Source organism: Cupressus sempervirens, chromosome 8 (assembly GCF_028749045.1).
Source record: "Cupressus sempervirens isolate cs-2001-9-10 chromosome 8, ASM2874904v1, whole genome shotgun sequence".
Classification (NCBI taxonomy): Eukaryota; Viridiplantae; Streptophyta; class Pinopsida; order Cupressales; family Cupressaceae; genus Cupressus; species Cupressus sempervirens.
Window position 1 is genome coordinate 153,528,971 of NC_143125.1, and position 18,429 is coordinate 153,547,399.

At 35.3% G+C, this 18,429-nt stretch overlaps 1 pseudogene across 1 annotated transcript; it reads right to left on the bottom strand.

The window, feature by feature from the left end:
* Positions 1-917: 917 nt before the first annotated feature.
* On the bottom strand, positions 918-9,658 carry LOC149542015 (indole-3-acetate O-methyltransferase 1-like; annotated as a pseudogene). Its single transcript, XR_016355171.1, has 4 exons — positions 9,516-9,658; positions 2,523-2,888; positions 1,915-2,172; positions 918-1,405 (listed from the first exon to the last, which is right to left on the bottom strand). The product of XR_016355171.1 is annotated as an indole-3-acetate O-methyltransferase 1-like (transcript).
* Positions 9,659-18,429: the final 8,771 nt, after the last annotated feature.

The following is an 18,429-nucleotide window of genomic DNA, read 5'->3' on the forward strand; positions in this document are numbered from 1 at the left end:
CAACATCTATTTGATTAGGGAAAACACGTGTGTTATTTTTTCAAAAAATTTCAATCAATGATTTCAAAGCTTCACTAATTTTTTTGGTGTGTAATTTAGAACCCACTTTGTCATAAGCACTCATTAGATTCTTTACAATATTTTTTTCATTTGAATCATCCATCATTCTTAGCCCAAAAATCTTCATGATAGGCCTAAATTTTAAATTATTCATCATTTCAACAAATAATTGGCATTGACCTGTAATATTTAATTCTTCAAAGAATAATCTCCACATACAGTTAACTTTTTTTTACAAGTGTGCTTGCTAATCTTGTCAAGCATTGATTTCAAAATGTTAGTATCAATATCACCAAATAAATCTTGCACTAGTGCTTCATATTTTTTCAAATGTATTGATAGCCATGTTATCATATTGATCTATATTTTCACATTAGCTTCATGTATATGTGGTTGGAAGTTTAGCTTTATTGATTCAATAGACAATTGAATTTAATTACTAACCTTGAAGGCTTTTGGATATTACCATTTTATTATTAGCATGGAAACCTCATCTATCTAAATTTAAAAAAATTCATCCTTGAGCATTATTCTTGCCTTAGGAGCTTGTAGTTTTGCTTCATTGTCAATATCAATGTGAACATGTTTTGATATTTTACATTCTTTTACTCTTTAAAAAATAGCTTTTCTCATTGAGATTGAGTTGATTTCCATTTATTCTCTTCCCTTTTCTTAAGGGTTTCAATGCACTCAATTCCATTAATAGGCGAAGACAAAAAATATTAACAATATAAATAATAGTAGTCAAGTCAATTGTTAAATAATTCATCCATCCAAATTAATAATAGTACAGATGAAATATTTCTATAAAGAACAAAACACAATACATAATATATTTTGGTGGGTGACATCAAAAATACATGTCATGAACTAGTCTTTTGGTAGCCACTTATTAAATATAAAATTGTCTAATTACATTTTACATAGAAACTAATGAGCTTGAGAACACAAATAAATCCCTTCATCCATAGCAATTATTGCATGCCTCTTTTTTAGTCATGAGAGAAACAACTAACTCTATTTCTTTTGAGACATACTCTTCAAACATTATAGAAGCTCTTTTAGCAATTCTAAAGAAGAATTCATTAGTCAGTTGCTCACAACCCAAATGAACCTCTATAATGTTCTCAAATAATGCTCTATACTGATTTTCTACAATTCTGCCATACATTTTCTCATCTCCTCTTCTCCAATGTGTCATAGGGTGCAATGGAAATCCTCCCACCACCTTCATGGTCTTTATCTCAAATGACCCCTCTTTCTTTATTACACTCTTGATCTCTTCTAAATTTGGACCAAACCAAGGTATATAAAATGATTCATGTTTCTCTTTTTCAATAATACCCTACCAATACAGACTTTCTTCAATAAGTTGATCCTTCCAATACAAATGTCTATATTATAGCACAACATATATAATCTAACAATTCATTTGTTTTAAAATATGTCAGATTAACTATTCATTTGTTTTAAAGTACCTGAGGATTTTGAATTTAAATAAAAATTCAAATGGCTCTAATTAGGCCACCCTTAAACCAAACGGCTTAAACATCACACACTAAGCTTCATTTCAAGACTAAAAGTGTTAAATAGTCAAACTTGACTTATTTTTTCCAAACTTAATTTTCTCCTTAGTGTGTGATGTTTAAGGGTGCCCCCCTAAACATCACATACTAAAGAAGAAATTAAACTTGGAAAAGTAAGTCAACTTTGACTGTTTCACACTTTTAGTGAGAAATGTTTATACCATCCATTCTAATTCACAATTTCAAAGAAAACATTACTCTAAAACTCATTCATGGATGAAGAGAGAAGGTGAATTATAGAAAGAGAGAGGGAATGCATGATATAAACCTCATTAACAAGTTCCTCAAATGCATATTCTAAGTGGCGCGCAATATCTCCTAATATTCCTTGCTCCTCCTTTAGTTGGCTACCAGCATTACGAGCCAGCACAGCTATGAACATGCATCCCCCATCAACCATCTCTCTTGCTCTGGCATTTAGAAATGCTGTGAAGTCTCTGCTAAATTGTTGCAGATATGCAGCTCCCACTGCCTCCTCACAATCAGTTACACGATGAGACCTTTTCTGTTGAACACTCTCTGGAAGCTGCATTTACATGTCATCATATCACTCTTCTATATCAAAAACATTTATGTCTAGAAAAATAAGTGAATTCTGGCTATTTAATACTTTTAGCTTAGAATCAAGTCTTAGTATGTAATGTTTAAGTTGGACACTAAAATATTTTGTATCCAGAAATCATCCTGCACAGCTATCCTTCAGAATGCACCAAAAGCCAAACTTTTTTTTCTAGCTCTGTATAGTGATTTTTTCTGAAATTTTTAACTGTTTTCGATTACAAAACATGCAAATCATTAAACACAAATACTAAATAAATCTATTATACTTTTAAATTTTGAAATTTTGATTTTGTCTAGAAGGTAACGGTGACTCACCTACGAAATCCAGTGGAGATTGGTAGAACAATGACAGAAATGCAGAGTCTTCTGAGGAAAGAGACGTCTGAAATGTGATCCACACACAGTCGCTATGAAGCAAGATCTTGCGGGCATCATTTGAAATAATGAATTGAATTCATTCGATGGAAGATCAGCGAAATAAACCTCAAATTCTAGCATTTCCTCTTGTCTAAGTGAGCATTGTAGAGCTCTGACAATGGTGTCTACTACCAGGAGTGTATTTCTCCCTGTTCCACACCCCAAGTCAGCTATCCTCAATGCGCATTCCCCATTAAACTTCAATCTCATATTCTCGTAAATGCTGCGCTCCAGAATCAGTTTCAAACCTTCAATAATATTTAGCTGCAATAGAAAATTTGAAAAATACTTATTCTCCATCAGGAAAAGCTTGTATACTAAAAGTTATAGTTCTTGTGATATTTCTATAGGATTCTAACTGTCTAGTTTTGAGTCATATTTATTGATTAATATTTTACAAATAGTGTTTCATATATCTAATTAATGAGTGCAAAGTATTTCAATTGTTTTCATAAAAGATGATTTCAGTAATGTTAATTATTGTTAGTTGGACAGCTGTTATTCTTGACTTGGAAATAGTAGTAGTATTTATGGGTAGCTTGGACAGCTGTTCATCCTTATCTATGTATAACAGCATTAGTTATGGCTAGTTTGGACAGCTATTTGTCCACTTGCCAAGAATTAGTAAATGGTTATTGCAAGGATAATTATTTACTAATTTTAGTGATTCCCTTTTGAACACCTTGCAACCAATTCTATTATTGGCTGTCGAGTTGTCTTAATCTCAGCCGTTGGTTTGATTTAATCTCGGTCATCAGTTTTTCCAATAGGGTAGTATAAAAAAGGGTCATTGGGTCATTTGGAGATACAAGTTTTGGAGAAGCATTTTGCAGTGATAGCAAATTGTCTTGCAGTGTTAGCAAGGGTGCAGTGTTAGCGTGGGGATAGCTGTGGGGAATATCAGTGGGAGAAATTAGGAGGTTGTCGAAGTTCTGCCAATGAGAGGCAAGAAATTTTGTATCTCTTGATTTGCTGAAGTTTAATATAATTCCTCATCTGTAGAACTGGTTTTCCCTTAGGGGTTTTTCCAGAGACAATTTGTCCGAAAAAATTGTGTTCATTGTGTTGTTCATTTCTTTCCATATTATATAAGTGAAGTTGCAGTTGTGTTATTTTTCAATATTAGCTAGGAATTTGTTTTCAGCAGTTTAATAATCGTTTACAATAGGAGATTAATAATCAATGACTGCAATAGTTAAATTTTTCACATGGTATCTGAGCGTTGTTAAGGGCAGAAGAGTTTTGCCCTAGGAAAGAAATTTTGATCTCTTTAGATTTATTATTGCTTTAATCCCTTGAGATGGCTTCAACTGGTTTGAGAGATCAGGATAGATTGGATGGTGCCTCAAATTTTGGTGTTTGGAAGGCAAGAATTTCTTTATTGTTGGAAGAGAATGGTATCAAGTATTATGCTACCAGTGTTGTACCTGTACCAACAGATGCAACCCAGCTTGCAACATATAGAAAGGATGATGCCAAAGTGAGGAGGATTATCCTTGATGGTGTCAAGGATCATATTGTTCCACGTGTCACAGAGCTAGATACAACGAAGAAGATGTGGGATGCCATTCTGAATCTATACCAGAATGCTACCACCAACAGGAAGTTGATTCTCAAAGAGAAGCTAAAAAATACCTGAATGAATCAGGGAGAAGACATCATAAGTTACCTCACCAGGCTCAGACTTGTCAAGGACAAGTTAGCAGCTGTTGGAGATAGCCCTAGTGATGACAAGCTAGTGAGAATAGCCCTAAATGGGTTTACTAAACAACAGAGTTTCTTTATTCAAGTTGTCAGTGGACGAGATACTTTACCGAGTTGGGATCGACTATGGATGGATTTCACTCAAGAGGAGTTTAGAATAAGTCTTGTTAATGGGGCCAACAAGAGTCAAAAAAATGAGGTGGAACAAGAGAACGCTTCCCTAGCGGGTAAAGGGAAAGCAAAGAAGGGATCTAGCAAAGGATCAAATACACAAAGTGAGAAGAAGAAGAAGGACCTTTCTAAGGTCAAGTGCTTTGGATGTCATGAGTTTGGCCACTATGTCAGTGATTTCCCAAAGAAGAAGAAGGGTAAGAAGTAGGTGGCAGCTTCAGCAAGTGTGGAAGAACTCTCCAGTAGAATGGAAGAGGAGTTTGCACTCGTAGCTTGTATGGTTAGCTCAACCTCACAGTGTGTTTGGTATATAGATAGTGGGGCATCATTTCATATGATAGGAGTTAGAGAGTACTTCTCCAGTTACAAAGAGGAGGACACCAACATCCAGATTTCTATGGAAAACTTGTCCAAACTCAACCCTATTGGGAAAGGGACTGTTCAGTTTCAGAGGGAGAATGGGAAGATAATTCCACTTCATGATGTGTTATATGTGTCAGGCTTAGGTATGAATTTGATTTCTGTATCCATTCTTCAGGATAGGGGGTATAATGTACTCTTTAGAGGGACAAATGTGTTGATTAAGCACAAGGATTGGAAATCACCCATAACTATTGGAGTTAGGAGTGGTCGCCTTTATAGATTGTAGTTTGATACTCCTAAGGCACTCATGAGCAACAGTAATCCTAGAGATCTTGGAGAGCTATGGCATAGGAGGATGGGCCATATTCATCATGGAGCACTTAGATTGCTTCGTGAGACGGTGATAGGTGTTCCAGAGGTGAGCACAGAGCATGACAATATATGTAAGGGATGTATGTTAGGGAAGTTTGTGAAAGCATCTTTTCCAAAGAGTGACACCAGATCTAAGGGTGTTCTTGATCTAGTACATTCAGATGTTTGTGGACCGATGTCAAAAAAATCTCTTAGAGGATATGAGTACTATGTTACTTTTATTGATGATTTCTCTAGAAAGACCTGGATATACTTCTTGAAGATTAAGGATGAGGTTTTCAGTCGATTCCAAGAGTTCAAGGCTCTTGTGGAGAATTTGACAGGAAGGAAGATAAAGGTTCTCCGATCAGACAATGGAGGCAAGTATAAAGGAAATGTCTTCCAGGAGTTATGTACCAGAGAAGGAATCAAGAGAGAATGGACTATTCCTTACAATCCACAACAGAATGGAGTTGCTGAGAGGAAGAACTGTTCTATATCGGAGGTAGCAAGAGCTATGCTACATGACCAGGACATGCCCTGTTACTTATGGGCAGAGGCATGTAATACAGCAGTCTACATTCAGAATAGAGTTCCACACAAGGTGCTAGGGAAGATGACATCAGAGGAGGCTTTCACAGGGAAGAAGCCAGATGTTAGTCATTTCAGGATATTCGGGAGTTTGGCATATTGCCATATTCTTGGTGATACACGTACAAACTTAGATCAGACTGCAGAGAGGGAATACTTTGTTGGGTACAGTGAGACCTCAAAGGCATATAGGATTTTTATTCTAGGGAGTAAAAGAATTATTGTCAGACGGGATGTCAAGTTCATGGAGGACAAGGCATTCAGGAGATCCAGAGATTTGCCAGCAAATGATCAAAGTGAGCAGCCAACAGAAGCTCCAAGACCAAGTCAAGGGCAAAAAAGCTCTAGTACAGTTACTAGTACGAGTGTAGGCTCAGTTAGTGAAGATTCACAGAGTATGGAGCAACAGGTGCAATAGGAAATGCATCTAGAAGACTTAGAGGTTAACATTTCATCCTCTATAGTTGGTAGCGGGAACCATGTGGTTCCAAATACACAAAAGGATACTCAAGAGTTTGTGGGAGCTCCTAGGAAGAGTAGTAGACAGTGAAGACAACCAGCCAAATTCAATGACTATGCGGCATTAGTTAGTCAGTTGGTAGATAGTGAGCCTTCTAGCTATCAGGAAGCTGCAGAACATTAGGTATGGCAAGATGCTATGGTTGAGGAATATTCTTCAATAATGGATAATGATGTGTGGGAGGTAGTACCTAGACCAACAAATAGGGTTGTAGTTGGATCACGTTGGATCTATAAAATAAAGCACAGTGTAGATCATAGCATTGAGAAATACAAGGTGAGGTTCATGGCAAAGGGGTTCTCTCAGAAGGAGGGAATAGACTATGAAAAGACATTTTCTCCAGTTGCTAGGTATACTTCTATACGAGCTGTAATCTCACTTGTAGCATAGATGGGATGGCAAATCCATCAAATGGATGTCAAGACAACATTCCTTAATGGTGAGTTGAAGGAGGAGGTATACATAGAACAACCAAAAGGCTTTGTAGCACACAACAAAGAGACCCACGTGTGTAGATTGAAGAAAGCATTGTACGGACTCAAGCAAGCTCCTAGAGCATGGTATGAGCACATTGATACATAATTGCAGAAAATGGGCTTTGTAAAGAGTGAAGCAAATGCTAACCTCTACTACTTGGTGGTTAGGGGTGAGATTCTCATTCTTGTTCTTTATGTGGATGACCTATTTCTTCAAGGCTCATAGTGGATTGAAAGAGGAACCTTGCAGAAGAGTTCGAGATGAAGGATTTAAGACTTATGCACTACTTTCTACCTGCATGGAAGTGTGGCAAACAAATGGGGAGGTTTTCCTTGGTGAAGGGAAATATTGCATTGAAATCTTGAAAAAAATTTGGATGGAGGATTACAAAGCCATGTCTACACCCATGATTATGAATTGGAGGAAGGTAGATACAACTAAGGAGAAGGATGTAGATCCCACTTTATATAGACAGTTGATTGGTTCGCTTATGTATTTGGTCAACACTAGACCAGATATAGCATTTGCAGTAAATTCTCTTAGTTAGTTCATGGTTGAACCAAAAAGAATGCATTGGATAGTGGCCAAACATATATTGTGTTACTTGCGTGGTACAGTTGAGTATGGGATCAGATATGTCTGAGGTGAAGGTATCAAGTTGATAGGCTATACTGATGCAGATTGGGCAGGCAGTACAACGGACAAAAGGAGCACTTCAGGGTGTTGTTTCAATTTGGAGTTAGGAGTTGTATCTTGGTTTAGCAGGAAGCAGAAGTCTGTGGCTCTAAGTTTAGCAGAAGCAGAATACATAGCAGCTAGCATGGCGACATGTGAAACTATATGGCTTTAGAAGTTGTTAGTAGCCTTGTTTGGTCAGAAGGTTGAGACTACTGTGATACATTGTGACAATCAGAGTTGCATCAAATTGTCTAAGAATCCAGTGTTTCATGATAGGTCTAAACATATAGATATCATATATCACTTCATCAGGGATTGTGTACAACGAGGTATTGTTCGACTACAATACATACCTACAATGAGCAGGTAGCAAGTCCATTCTGACGAAAGTTTTGGGAAAGGCCAAATTTATCTTTTTTAGAGATAAGATGGGTGTCATGCAGAAAAAATTCCTCGCTAAGAGGGAGTGTTAATTATTGTTAGTTGGATAGCTGTTATTTCTGACCCGAAAATAGTAGAAGTATTTATGGGTAGCTTGGACAGTTGTTCGTCCTTATCTATGTATAGCAGCATTAGTTATGGCTAGTTTGGACAGCTATTTGTCCACTTGCCGAGAATTAGTAAATGGTTATTGCAAGGATAATTATTTACTAAATTTAGTGATTCCTTTTTGGACACCTTGCAATCTATTATTGGCTGTCGAGTTGTCTTAATCTCAGCCGTTAGTTTGATTTAATCTCGGTCATTGGTTTTTCCAATAGGGTAGTATAAAAAGGGGTCATTGGGTCATTTGGAGATACAAGTTTTGGAGAAGCATTTTGCAATGATAGCAAATTGTCTTGCAGTGTTAGCAAGGGCACAATGTTAGCGTGGGGATAGCTGTGGAGAATATCAGCGGGAGAAATTAGGAGGTTGTCGGAGTTCTGCCAGTGAGAGGCAAGGAATTTTGTATCTCTTGATTTGTTGAAGTTTAATATAATTCATCATCTGTAGAACTGGTTTTCCCTTAGGGGTTTTTTCAAGGAAAATTTGTCTGAAAATATTGTGTTCATTGTGTTGTTAATTTCTTTTCATATTATATAAGTGAAGTTGTAGTTGTGTTATTTTTCAATATTAGCTGAGAATTTGTTTTCAGCAGTTTAATAATCATTTACGATAGGAGATTAATAATTAGTGACTGCAATAGTTGATTTTTCACAAGTAAATCATTATTCAGGAAAGATGGATCTATGAATTTGACTTGGAAACTACACAAAAGGGTCCAAATTCAGTACCTAGCAGACAAAACTCGAACAAGATCAAAACAGCCACAACCAAGAAAAAACTAAAACTTAAAACAACTAACAAGACGGAGACTAGAGCAAAAACCAGCCACCACCAAGAAAGGCCCAAACAGCCTGACCAAACACTACCAACAAATGAGCAGTGTTTCATATATTTAATTAAGGGAGATAAAATATACCTTTGACCAAAATTCAAAAAATTGAAAACACAATGGATTTTTCTAAAATTTTCAGCTTTTGTTCATCATGATCTGCATGTTTTATAATCGAAAACAGAGAAAAAATTGAGAAAAAATCACTGTATTTTTTGAGATCTAGGAAAAAATATGTTTGACTTTTGATACATTTTGGAGGATAGCAGACGCATTTAGTTAATGAGTACAAAGTATTTCAATAGTTTTCATAAAAGATAAATTCATTAAATCACTACTTATAAAAGATAGATAATGAACTTGACTCCTAAACTACTTAGTTCTGATAATAATACTACAATACAACAATTTAATTTGCTATATCCTGCTTATCAAATTATAATTCTGACCAAGGAAATTTGCAAGACCAACAATACTGTCTTTCTTCAAACTGAAAGTCGGTAAAGAAACACAAAAGGAAGTAAAAGAAAGAAATTGATTGGGTGTTTAGTACTTTTGACATGAGGAATTGTTAGCATAACTATATTCTTCAAAGCTTTCAAACTGGAATTAGCAAATAAACACATAGAAAATGATAATAGATTGGATCTGTATTTTATACCTGGCATGAAGAACTGTTTGCATAACTAGAATCTCCATCTCCGGCCTTCATGCCAAGCACATTTTCAAGACTCGGTTTAGAGTGAGTTGGAGATTTAGATCCGGTCACCTCCATTTTGATGGCTTTCTTGACTCCTCAGGTTTTTTCAGGAAAGTCTAATGCGTGTCTCTCATCAACTCTGATACGTCTCTATTTATAATCTTTAGTTTGTATAAGGTGTATTTGTTTTTCCTTAGGAATTACTGGGTCGGTTAATGTCACTTCATACGGCTTTCAGTAAATTTGTTGTGCTGATATGCACCGAAGAACTCAAGGGTCATATGCTGCCAAAACAAAGAGGTCAATTCATTATAAGGACGCTGATAATTTGAGGTGAGTTGGTGTACTTTTGATAAATGAGGCCAATGATTATTATCAGTTTTTAGGACTGATAAATATAGAGAATATGTCTAAGTGGTGGCATGTATTTCTTTTATAGTAAGATGTTTGGTTACATTTATTTTTAAATATATGAAATGTGAAGAGGATGGGATTTGTTTACAATCATGAATTATTAGGCTGGTTAACATCAATTCATACGGATTTCCCTAAAGCACATTGTGACTATATGATTAATACATGGAGAATATGTGTCAAGTGGTGGCAAGTATTTATTTTTATAGAAGTGACAAGTATTTCCTTTTATACTTAGATGATTGGTTGCACCGATTTTTAAGCATGTGAAATATATAATATTTATATGCAAAGAGCATGGGATTTATTTTTCCTACAGATTTTTGCATTATTAGGTTGGTTAAGTCAATTCAGACAGCTCTTTGTATATTCATATTTTTTAATCTAAAGAGCATGGGATTTGTTTTTCTTCAGATTATCATGAATTATTAGGTTCGTTAATATCAATTCATACGACTTTCCATGTATTTGCAAAGAATTTGGGGACCATTTGATGTGAAAACAAAGAGGTCAATTGCATTCCAAGGACATTTTTTAGTATGTGAAATATATCATATTTTTATGCAAAGATCATGAGATTTGTTTATTTTTCAGATTTTTTAATTATTAGGTTGGTTAATGTCAATTCATACGCTTTCGATATAGTCATTACGAAGAACATTGTGACCATATGATAAATACATATAGAACATGTGTCAAGTGGTGGCAACCATTTATTATTATAGAAATAGCAAGTATTTCCTTTTATAGTAAAATGATTGGTTACACTCATGTTTAAAATGTGAAATATATAATATTTTTATGCAAAGAACATAGGATTTGTTTTTCCTTCATATTTTTGAATTATTAGGTTGGTTAAGTCAATCCATACAGTTGTTTGTTTACGTGTTGGGAAGAACATGGTGACTATATGATGTCAAAAAACAACAGGTCAATTGCATACCAAGGATGTTGATAATGTTAGGTATGCTAAATAATGCAATGCACTTTCCGTAAATGATGCTAATGGTTAAACTATTAGTTTTTACAGATGTCAAATACATCTAGAGAATATGTGTCAAGTTGTGGCCAGTGTTTCTTTTTGTAGAAATGGCAAGTATTTTAGTTTATAGTAAGATGTTTGGTAACACTCATTTTTAAACTAAAAGAGGGCTAAAAATTTTATTGAATACCAAAGAGATCAGAACAACACAAGAAACAAAGGGAACTACAAAGCTTTATCATGGTCCACAAGTTGAACTAGCATCTAAGATAAATCAAGGGGAAGCATCCTATGATCAATAATATTCCAAGCCAGCCCTTGCTCGGAGGCCCATTTAGGTAGACAATCAACCACATCGTTCCACTCATGAGGGATATGCATAAAAGACATAGAATCCAGAGAATTACATAACTAAATGATCTGCTGAATAACCAGAGCCAAATGCCACTCCACATGCACAAGGTTCCTTCTATTCAATAAATTCACAACCACCTATGAGTCAGTCTCACAGATGATTCTTTTCCAGCCATGTTGACAACATCGTTCCATTGCAACCAAGATAGCTAGGGCTTCCATGAGCTTATTAGTATGGTAACCCTTGTATATAGAAAAAAAAAATTGAATATCACCAGAACTATCATGCCCAACTCCCCGAATACTAGTTGGACTAGGATTTCCCTTAGAAGAACCATCAGTGTTGATTTTAAGAATGCCCGCCTCAAGAGGAGACCAATGTCACTCACAATCAACATGTTGAGAGTGTTTCTTAGCTCTATTCCCAAAGTGGATGTGGGGGACCGAGGGAGTGTAGCCTTGAAGAGGAAAGGAGAGGCAAGAGTAAATACTAGCATCTCTAGTGTCCAAATCTCCGCCAATATCACATCTACCTAGGACTGTTTCATAAAGATAATTAATAATTTTCTCCCATAGGTGCCTGATCTCAAACTGCAGATCATGAAAGATCCTCCTATTCCTCTCAAGCCAAACATGCCATAAAATAAGGGAAGGGCTGATAGTCCAAGCAACCTGAAGAAAAGAAGTTGTGGAAAGGGAATGGCCCAAACTGTCTTAGAATTCAAACAAAGAGGAAACATGCTAGCACATGCATCCCCACACACTCCACCAGAAGTGCCAAATCTGTTTGGCAAAGGGGCACTAGAAAAAAAGGTGAGATATAGTCTCTTCACTATTGCAATAGAAAACACAAATGGAAGGCCCCTGGAAGCCTCGCTTGCAGAGATTATCCTAGGTCAAACAACGATTGTAAACCAGAATCTAGAGGAAAAATTTACACTTAGGCCATGAAAAACTATTCCAAACTTTCTTCCACTAAGAGACCTCCACCTCACTAAAAATTTGCTTCATCAACGCAAGGTACCTTGGAAGAAATAGAATACTTTCCAAAAAAAGCACCTCCCCAAGCCAAAACATTAGGTTCCTATAGTGATTTGCACTTCCTAGAAGCCAATATCTAAGATAGTTCCCACCGATCCCCCAGAGAGCCACCCAACAACCAATCAGAAGAATTCTTCCATCTATAACCCACAACAAGGCCCACATTAAAAGCCTCCTTATAATGAGCCACCTTATTCCATCCAACAAAAAGGAAAGCATCACAAAGAGACTGGAAGTGAGGATGAGAGGATAAGAGAGGAGGATGCCCATTCCAAGAATCACTCCAAAATAGAGCTGCAGTGCGCCTCTATTACAGATCCAAAATAAACTTCTCTTCACTAGGTGAGCACCAATCTTGAGCGTATTCCACACCATAGAGCCTCTTCCCTCAAGAGAAAACCTAGAAATATCTGAAGGTTCAACACTAAGGAAATACTTGTGTGACAGGATACGGGCCCAAAGATGAGACTGACTAGTACACCAATGCCAATAGAGTTTGGCAGCAAGAGCTTAACTACAAAAGATAGCAGAATGAAGGCTGAGGCCTCCTTCCTTTTTTGGTCTGCAAATGGTATCCCAATTGACGAGGCTCCATTTGGTATTTTGCAAATTGCCACTCCAAAGAAATTGGTGAAGGAGGGCATCAAATTCCTTAAGAAAATGCACTGGGGCAGCCTGAACCATGCTTTTGTATATGGGAAGGGCCTAAACCACAGATTGAAGAAGTGTCACCCTACCAGCAGTACAGAGCCACCTATGAGTCCAATGATTGACGATTTGTTTCTCTTTAGAAAATCATGAATTATTAGGTTGGTTAATATCAATTCATATGGCTTTCCATGTACTCGTTGAAAATAATTTGGGGACCATTCGATGCCAAAACAAAGAGGTCAATTGCATTTCAAAGACGTTGATAATGTCAAGTGTATTAAATAATGCAATACAATTTTGATAATGATGCCAATAGTTACTAAAAAAATTTACACATGATAAATATAGAGAGAATATGCGTCAAGTGATGGCAAGTATGTCTTTTTATAGTAACGACAAGTATTTCTTTTCATACTTAGATGTTTTGTTACTCTCATTTTTAAGTATGTGAGATAAATCATATTTTTATGCAAAGAGCATGGGATTTTCTTTTCTTTCAAATCTTTGAATGATTAGGTTGGTTAATGTCAATTCATACAACTTTCTTATATTTGTTGCGAAGAGCATGGTGACCATATGATGCCAAAACAAAGAGGTCAATTGCATTTCAAGGATTTTGGTAATGTTAGGTATGTTAAATAATGCAATGAACTTTAAGTGAATGATGTTAATGGTTACTATCAATTTTTATTGATGGTAAACACATAGAGAATATGTGTCAAGTGGTAGCAAGTTTATTTTTATAGAAATGACAATTGTTTCCTTCATGGTATGAAAGGTCGCATTCCTATTTTATTAAGATTAGATTTGTCAAAATAAGTGAGAACAATAAATCATTGCTGAAATATTTGTGGATGATATCATTTTTGGTGGAAAGGATTTTTTGTTCAAACTATTTGTTGATCAAAAGAATATGGAGTTTTGAATGTCTATGTTTGGTGAGATAAAAAAAATTCATTGGTTTGCAAGTTCACCAAACATTAGGAGGTATATATATGTGACACAATTTAAGTGTTGGAATTCTTTTAGAATAATTGAGAAGGGGGGTGAATCAGTTATTCAAAGTCCAGATGTACAAATAAAACTTTTCACAATTTAGTGAACGCATAAAACATTCATACAAATGCATGTATTCATTGTGTATCAACTAAGACTTATATGTTACTATCAAATTAACTTGTAGAAATGTAAAGCATGAAACACAACACATCCATCAACATGTTTGGCACAATGATTTAACGTGGAAACCCAATTTGGGAAAAACCACCAATAACATGCTACTTCTTTTGCACTCTTCTGAAGTGATGCACTGTTAAAGGCAAACCATGTTAAAGGTTACAACACGCTATTAAATGTGACATGGTAAAGGGATTTCAGTCACCTTGCTAAAAGTGAGCCTTGTTAGAGGATTTTAGACTATTCACTTGGATTGCCACCTTGTTAAAGGATTTTCCAATGACTGTTAAGTCAACCTTACTCCAATGGATTTACCCTAGATTAATACAATTGTTAGAAAGTAGCAGTAGAGCTTTGATCTAATACAACTTACAACCTTACTTGAAGATTATAGATCTCTATTCAGTCCTCAACTCTATTTGGCTTCCATTCTTTGTAGCTCTGACAACTTGTTCACCCTTCAAGCATTCATCTTTTTAAGCCTTCTTGCTCACTACGCCATTGCATATTTCTTCACTTGGGTCACTTGATGAATCAAAACCCCTTTCTCCTTCTCCTTATCAAATTCTTGCCTCAAATTCTCTAACTCTCTAACAATGTATCTACCCCATATCTTGTCTTCTCTAGAAACTTCTCTTAGAATTCATTTGAATTCACCTCCAAAATGGTTTACATAATATTATGTGCCACCAGCTCATCAATTTTATCTTCCTCTTGATTTAGAAGTTCCAAGAAACAAACTTGTCGACTTTAATTTGGTGAATGTTTGGTCTTTATCATAATGTAGTAGCTCGCATTATCAATCTTTTGATGCTTAGCACATACTACATCACTTGGCATCAACTGTAAAATCACTCACAATCAACTAGATTTTACTAGTGCTTGGCATCAACTAAAAAATACTTGGCATCTACAAGAATTTTCTTTCACTCAACTCCATCTAAATTTTTGCTTGACTTGAATTAACTTTGCTCGATACCTACTATCCACTTGGTCAAGTTTGGCAAATGAACTTTGTTTAACTTATTCTTCTAAACTTTCTAAGTGTAGCTAGCCATTTTGTAACCTCGAGTAGATCATCAATACATTACGTTATCATTGTCTTAATTGATTCTTGTACTTCATTACATAATCATAACTCAACCTTTCCTCTAGATACTTTTTGATCAAATCCTCCTCATCAATCAACTAAGTGATAGTACTTGAAACATATAAGCAATTATCTTACTAGCAAATAGTAGGTTTGACATCAGTGACAAAAAAATAATTGAAACACATAGTCTTCTTCAACAATCTTTCTAAGGAATGATATTTTCAATCAAATATCAACAATCTCCCTCTTTGGCATTAATGGCAAACCAAACTGATCAACCAAGTCAATCAAATGATGAACATCTTATTCCATCAAACTAATTAGGTTAAAATAGTAAGACAATACCAAAAAGAAAACTCGTATTGAAATTTCTCCCTCTATCAGCAACTTCCATATTTTGATTAGGTTACAAAATATAACTCCCTCTGATTTCCTTCTATGCCTTCTCTCTTTCATACTGAATTGTTCAGCAAAATCTCTCCCTCTTTGTTTTGATCCTTCCTCTAATTGATTTCTGCTTTCTCCATTGTTCCTCTTGCACTTGATCATTTAATGTACTTTCTCCCTCTTTGACAACATTTCCAAAGACATAAACTCAACTCTTGGCATCTTTAATATATGCAAATGTAGGTTTTTGCAGGTTCTTAAATTTCTCACTCTGTCACCTTGCTTGTGACTAATTTGTAGTTATAGTTCTATGATTACTTTAGGCAATTCCTAAAGTAAGATACATTGCATCAATTTGTATTAAATGAATGTCAGCTTGTTTGATGCAAGGTACTCCCTCTATCTTTTACATAGCCTTTGATAGGGGTATCACCCCTAGTTTACGTCTTAGATACTCATAAGCATCGTTAGGTAATGCTTTTGTGAAGATATCAACAATTGTCTCCTTTGTGTTAATATATTTCATCTTCACCTCTTTATCTTGAATGAAAATTCCCTTACATAATGATACTTGATTGTGATGTGCTTTGTCTTTGTATGCATCACAAGATTCTTTGATATATTGATAGCACTTGTATTGTCAAAATAAAGTGTCATTGGTTCTGTGATTTCTTCCTTCATTCTTTTAAGTAGTTGTTTGATCCATACAATGTATATGTAGTTAATAGCAGTAGCAACATACTCTGCTTCAGCAGTAGATTGGGAAGTACAACTCTGCTTCTTGCTAGTCCATGTAACAAGTCTTTTACCTAAGAAGAATACTCCTCCACTTGTGCTTTTTCTATTATCAATTTTTCTTTCCCAATTAGCATCAGTGTAGGCTCTTAGTTCAAACTTTTCATTCTTCTTATAGTATAAGCCAAACTCTTCTATTCCTTTCAAGTATCTTATTATCCTTTTCATTGTCATCAAGTGATTCTCTCTAGTATTAGCAGAGAATCTTGCAACTATCCCCACAACTAATGCAATATCGTGTCTATTGTGTACTACATATTGCAATTTTCCAACCATGGATATATATAATGTTTGATTTACTTCAGTTGAATCATCATTCTTTGATAGCTTGAGTGTTGTCACCATAGGTGTACTTACTGGCTTGGGATTCTCTAGCTCAAATGTATTCAATATCTCTTTGACCTATTTTACCTGAGTGATATATGTACCATATTTCATCTTATATACTTGTAGTCCCACAAAGAATTTGATCTCACCAAACATTGACATTTCAAATTCTTGCTTCATCTGATTTGCAAAGTCCTTACAAGAAAGCATCTTGTCCTCCAAATATGATATCATCAACATATATTTCAGATAAAAATATACCTTTGTCCTTGTATGTCTTATGTACAAATTGTTCTTATCATCTGTCCTTTTAAATCCAATCTTCACAAGATAAGTATGAAGTCTCTCATACCATGCTCTTGGTGCTTGTTTCAATCCATATAAGGCTTTGTGTAGTCTACATACCATGTTCTTATTACTTTTATCAATAAAACCTTCTGGCTATTCTATGTAAACTTCTTTTAATATGTCATTTAGAAATGTAGACTTAACATCCATCTGATAAACTTTGAAGCCTTTGTATGTAGCATAAGCAAGTATAATTCTTACTCCTTCCATTATTGCAACAGAAAAAAATGTCTCACCATAGTGAATTCCTTCTTCTTGTGCATACCCTTTGCAAACTAGTCTTGCTTTGTTCCTTGTCACTTCACCATTCTCATCTAGCTTGTTTCTAAATACCCATTTGGTGCCAATCACACTCTTGTCTTCTAGTCTAGGAACTAGACTCCATGTCTTTTTATTCTCTATCTTTTGAATTTCTTCTTCCATAGCCTTGTACCATTCATCATCTTCCAATGCATCTTTCACTATCTTAGATTACTTCATGCTTAACAAACATGTCACTTCTCAATCTATTTCTTGTCATTGGCCTTACATCTTTGTCTCCAATGATTTGATCTATTAGATGATATCTTTTGACATATTTGGACAATCTTGGCTCAGTTCTTGTAACTACATTTTGTCTCTCAGGTTCAATGTCATTGTGTACATATCTGTTAAGTATTTCATCATCTCTTTCATGTATGCTAATTTCAAAATTAGAATGTGCATTTTCTTCATTCTACAACTCGGCATCTAAATGAAGCTCAATTCTTGAATGCAACTTGACATTCACAAGTTGTGACTCGACAGTTATTGAGACTTGCTGTTGGTTTGCAACTTGATTTGTGACATCTTCTTCAGCAGGCATTTCTTCATATAAATATACAAATTATTTTTATTCTTTTGGTTCCTTTGTAGGTTCAACCTCATGTACTTCTGTAAACTCATCAAAATTCACATTTTTCACTTTCCACAATTTTGTTAGTGTTAGTAATTAAACACTTGTAAGATTTACTTCTTGTAGAGTAACCAAGGAATATACCTTCTTCACTTTTTGCATCAAACTTTCCACTCGTAAAATCTTTAAGAATATAACATTTACTTCCAAATACCTTAAAGTATTTCACATTAGGTGGATATCCATACCATAGTTCAAAAGGTGTTGAATGAGTACCTTTCTTGACTTGCACATGGTTCAAGGTTTATATAGTAGTACTTACAGCTTCTCTCCAGAATTTTAGAGCAACATTTTTCTCCATCATGAGTGTTTTGGCACAGTCCATTATAGACCTATTTCTTCTTTCAGCAATTCTATTTTGTGGAGGGGTCCT